The sequence below is a fragment of the Echinops telfairi genome, unplaced genomic scaffold, assembly GCF_000313985.2.
Source record: "Echinops telfairi isolate 266 unplaced genomic scaffold, ASM31398v2 ScPeMD7_7401;HRSCAF=8416, whole genome shotgun sequence".
Lineage (NCBI taxonomy): Eukaryota > Metazoa > Chordata > Mammalia > Afrosoricida > Tenrecidae > Echinops > Echinops telfairi.
In genome coordinates, this window is record NW_022111301.1 from 7,335,136 (window position 1) to 7,340,968 (window position 5,833).

Sequence of the window (5,833 nt, forward strand, 5' to 3'; positions counted from 1 at the left end):
CCCATGCAGCGATGTGCTTCATACATCCATCACTGCTTTTTAGTGATGCGTAGTACTCCATTGTATGTATATACCACAGTTTTTTAATCCAATCATCAGTTGATGGGAATTTGGGTTGCTTCCAACTCCTTGCAATTGTGAACTGTGCCACAATGAACATTGGAGCACAGATAGCAGGCCTATACTCACTATTTCTATGGTTCTGGTAAAATGCATTTTTTCAAGTGTTTAGACGGCTCTGTAAACTAGATATAACACTAATTTCATAGGATTGTGGTTAAGAGGAAAGCTTGAATGATAATCATTTAAATAGGTGTTTCACAGTCGCTATTGTTGCTTAGATACCTCTGAGTTCATTCCAACTCTTCGAGCCTATGAACAACAGAGCAAAACATTACCCAGCCTGTCGTGTCCTTACAATGGTTGCTATTTCTGAACACATTGTTGTGGCCACCGGGTAAATCCACCTGCTTGTGGGTGTTCCTCTTTTTCTTCCTTTGTTTATCAAGCATGCTGTCCTCTTTATCAAGTACCATGTCCTTTCCAGGGATTGAGCTCTCCTGATAACAAGTCCAAAGTACCTGTGACAGCACCTAGCAATGCTTGTTTGTGGGGAGCATTCTGCCTGTACTTCTTCCAAGATAGATTTGTTGGTACTTTGGGCAGTCATGGTACTTTCAATGTTCTTTGTCAGCCTCATAATCCAAATGCATTAAAGAAGAATAGGAGTATTGTCCATGGCAGATATTAATGTGCTTAGTGTGTCTTTTTTGTGTGCCACCTGAGACATCATTATTTGAATAAATAGGAACAGAGGGAGGGAAAGGTATATCTTCCTTTATCCTCAGATAGTATCTGAGCTATCAACACTTCTAGAAAACACTTTCAAATAGTCGTTTGCTATATTCTGCGTGTTACAGAGAGAAGAAGCATGACAGCATCTGAATAAAGAAATAGAGTAAGAATGACTAGCAGAAGAAATCGTAATAAAATATATTCCATAAAATATACCCGATATAAAAATGTCTCAGAAAAATTATATATACACAACATTTATATAAATATAATTATATATATGGAAAGCCACCAAAAAACCACTGCCCCTATATTGAAATGTGTAAATTCAGAGTATATTTCAAATGCTAGAGTACAAGCACAAATGAACGGTTTTCCTATCATGAAACCAGTCTCTTAGGAACTATGACATTAGTCATGAGAAAATTCTAATTCTTTTAGATATACTTCCCCAAAAACGTCATTTCATTTGAAGAAAGTTTTATATATATGCCAACCAGCCACTACTCCCTACCCTTCTTTGTTGGTTAAGTATTTTACCTGAATTGTATATCATAACCAGACTCAGAGTAATTTATAAATCAATTCATGCTAACAGCCAGGAAAGCAAGATGATTAATGTGCATTTCTTAATATATTCAAAGTGTTGTGTCTATATGCTAAATATTCTTTCTGAATTCTGCATTTAATATATGCCATAACACTTTGCCAAGCACAAAGATTGAATCCTAAAAAAGAATAAAATTTATCAGAATAATATAAGGTAGCAAATCTTTTTATAATAAGGACCTTCAAGGAACATGAATTTTAACTATAACATATTGTTTCATTTTTACATTCAAACATATGTCACAAAAATTTGTGAAGCAAGGTGATATCTTCTTAGTAAATGTAATTTCCTAGAACTGAAGTGTAATTTTCTTCACCGGGTTTATGTACAGTTACCTTATTTTCTTACTTTCTGTTCAGTGTTAATAAAACAGTTCAAAGCTCTTAAATCTAGCATAGTGATGGGTAAAGACAACCTTTATGACTACTGGACAATACAGAGAACATGTTTTATGTTTATAGAGGTCCCACTGAATCTTTTATTGCAGCTAAAGTAAAAATTAATCATCATAAAATAGAGTTCATAAATGAATACTCTTCTTGTCCAAATCAAGTTTATAGTAAACATTGATTATATATGGAATAATTATGAAATGCACAAAACTGTGTACACATGCTATCTTGCTAATGTACTCACTAGTATTTTTCCATAACATGTGCAAAGGTCTAACATATCATATTAAAATTTGCAGTAACAACTAAAGAAAAATAAAATGTTCAGATTTTGAGAAAGCTCTCACGACTTCTCTTGGATAGATCAAGCTATCTTTGCTTTTTAGCATGTAAATTTGCAATGTAAATTAAGACTGCAAAATTAAGATGAACAGAATAAAGTACCTTCTTGATCCCAAACTCATCAGCAGATTTTCTTTATGCAAACAAATATTTCCTCTTAGAAAGTAGATCTGCTGTTGCTTCAGATAGCTCATACAGGGTACTAATTTGGATTGTGCAGTGTGGAATTTTTGAGTAAAGTTAGCTTTGAGAGGAAAAAATATATCTTGACTAGAGTAAAATTTTGGTATAGTCAGAGGTCTAAATTCATTGAAATGAATTTTTTAAAAACGTCCCTTTTATTTGTGGAAAATAACGCATTGCAAACACACAAACACCATGCACACCCCATTGTCTCAGGACAGTGACAGTATCCCAGTAATTCCTCCCCATCTGTGTGGTTCTTTCTTTTCTTTTTTCCCCATCCACTCTCACTCCATTCCTTCCTGGTGATTCCCTCTCCTCTTCCCTTCCCCTTCAGCCTCCTTATATCCTTCAAAGACTTTTCCTTTGTTATCAAAATCAATTTTTCCCTTTTCTTTCGTCTTTTTCTCCCTCCATTATAATAATGGTTCATGAAATATTTATCTTTATGAGATTGATTAACTTTGAAGGGCATAATGTCCTCTAATTGTGTCCATGTCAGGAATTATTTGACAGTCTGTGTGTTTTTAAAAGATACATACATTGCATTGCATGTATATACCATAGTTTATTTCTCCATTTCTCCACAGACAGAGCTTTTGGTTGTTTACTTCTTGTCATTATAGAAATTGCTTTGATAAACATGGGCGTGCATATATCTGTTTGTGTTTTGTAATTTAGTTATTTAGGGTAGATATAGAATAATGAGATTACAGGATCATATATATGCTTCTATTCACATTTGTTTAAGAAAGTAATATACTGTTTTCCATTGTGACTCTAACCATTGTTAAATCTCACCAGTAATGTATGAGCATTTCAGTCTCTCCACATTCTGTTCGTCATTTATTATTTTATGGTTTTTTTTCTTTTGCTAAGAGTGTCAGTGTGGGATGGTAGATTATTGTTGTTTTCATTTATATTTCTATTATACGTAATAATTGTAGACACTTAATCATATGATTATTTTCTGTCTGGATGTCATGCTTAGTAAGTTGTCAATTCATGTACTACACCCATTTTCTAAATTAGGTTCTTTGTTTCTTTCTTATTAAATTGCTGTAGTTTTCTATAGATCTTGCAATTAATTAGCCTTTATGTGATATAGAATTCCCAAATATTTTCCCCAATTGGTGAGTTCTGTTTTTACTATTTTGATAATCTTTTGTTGTACATTAATGTCATAGTTTTAGAAAGTCCCTGTTCTCCATTTTTTCTTCTATAATGTGGACATTTATAATATGCTTAATAGTATATGTATGGGGTGTATTAGGGACCTTATGTTTGTCCTCATTTTTTCATTTACAATAATTATGGTTCTAGGGTACATATTTAGGCCTTTGATTAATCTTGGATTCTTTTTTGTGTGTGGTGTAATGTATCAGTACTGTTTCATTCCTTTTTTTATTAAATACTTTTATTGGGGGGCTCTTACATCTCTTATAACAATCCGTACATCCATCCAGTGTTTCAAGCACATTTGCACATAGGATGCCATCATCATTTTCAAAACATTCTCTTCCCAATTAAACCCCTGATATCAGCTCCCCATATCTTCCTCCTCCCTCCCCTGCCCATCTTCCCTCACAAACCCTTGATAAGTTATAGATTACTATTTTCATATCTTCCATCGTCCTCCATCACACTTCACCCACTTTTTCATTGTTCATCCCCCTGAGAGGGGATTATAGTTTTTCCTTGTGATCAGTTCCCCTTTTGTTCCTCCACCTTCTCCTAATCCTTCTGGTATCTCTACTCTCATTGTTGGCCTGGACGGGGTGAGGTGGTGGGGTGGGGCTGGGAAGTTATCTATTCTGGATTCCCTGTGGGCTCTTGTCTTTAGCAGTGTTCATGTTCTAATCTGGTCTAATCTGCTCTATAAGGTAGAATTGAGGTCATGATAGTGGAGGGAAGGAAGCACCAAAGAAATAGAGGAAAGTTGTGTGCTTCAACGAAGCTGTACTGCACCCTGACTGGCTCATGTCTTCCCTGTGACTTCTCTGTAGAGGGATGTTCAATTGTCTACAGATGGGCATTGGGTCTCCACTCTATGCCCTCCACCTCCACCTCATTCTCCTTCAGTATGATTTTATTCTAGGTCTTAGATGCATGGTACCTGATCCCATCAACACCTCATGATCACACAGGCTGGTGTGCTTCTTCCATGTGGGATTCATTGCTTCTCAGCTAGATGGCTACTTGTTTATCTTCAAGCCTTTATGACCCCAGATGCTATATCTTTCAATAGCTGGGCACCATCAGCTTACTTCACCACATTTACTTATGCACCCATTGTGTCTTCAGTGATACTGTTGGGTAGGTGGGCAGCACAAAATGTCAGATTGTTAGAGCAAAGTATTCTTGTGTTGAGGGTCTAATGGAGTAGAGATCCAATGTCCATCTGCAACCTTAATTCTTAGCATATAGATATGAATATATATATATATTTACATATGTACATGCCTGTATTTAGACCTCTATAAATGTCCTTTGCCTCCTGATTCTTTCCTCTGTTTAATTTTACTTTCCTATTGTCCAACCATCATGTTCAGCCTTCATTTGGGTTTAGTAATTCCTCATTTATACAATACCCTTGATTAAGCCACACTAGGCATCCTATGCCCTTCTCGCTATAGATTTTAGTTCACCTGTTGTTCCCTTATCACTGGGTTGGTTCCCTCCCCTTCCTTTCTCCCACCTCCCCTTCTCCCGTATCCCCCCAGAACTATTGGTCCTGCTTTTTCCATCTCCGAATTATTTACCCGACCTATCTTATCTAGATAGACACGCAGATACATTAATAAGCACAAAAACCTGGCAAAGGCAAATAAAACAACAAAGGAAGTCAAGACCAACAAAACAATAACAACAACAACAACAAAAAGAATTCCACTGACAAAAATGGAAAGGCATATAAATAGTTCAAGGTCTGTTTGTTGTCCTCTATGAGTGTTTTCCAGTTGAGTCTGATGGGGTGCCACATTCTGTCTCCAAAGTCTATTTTTGGTATTCCCTAGGGATTTCATCACTTTGCTCCCCTTGCTGCTCTGTTGCATGCCCTTAGTGTTTGGCCCCAGCATGATGGGGTCAGATTGTGCACAATTCCCACCCTGTGTCTCCAGTATTGTCCCCCACAGTGCTATTGTTTAGGGAGGAATGTCGTGTCTTGTGGTGGGGCCAGCCTTACTGGAGGTGGTAGCTAACAATATAAGACTAAGAAAAGACATCAGAGGTATTCATCCAGGGAAGGAAGAGGCAAAACTATCGTTATTGGCAGACGATATGATTTTAAATATCGAAAATCCCCAAAACTCCACACGTGGAGTATTGGAAGCAATAGAGGATGAGTTAGTTAATTGTGCCAGCCTGGCCGATAATCACATGTGGTGCTGGTTGAAAGGCAGAGGGATAAATGGGTGGTGAAGCCTCGCCTTTCGAGTTCTCGGGTCTCTTGTTTTGTGATGGTTGCATCGGGTGCAGCTGCCTTAGAAGTTCCCTGCTTCAGCTTGCA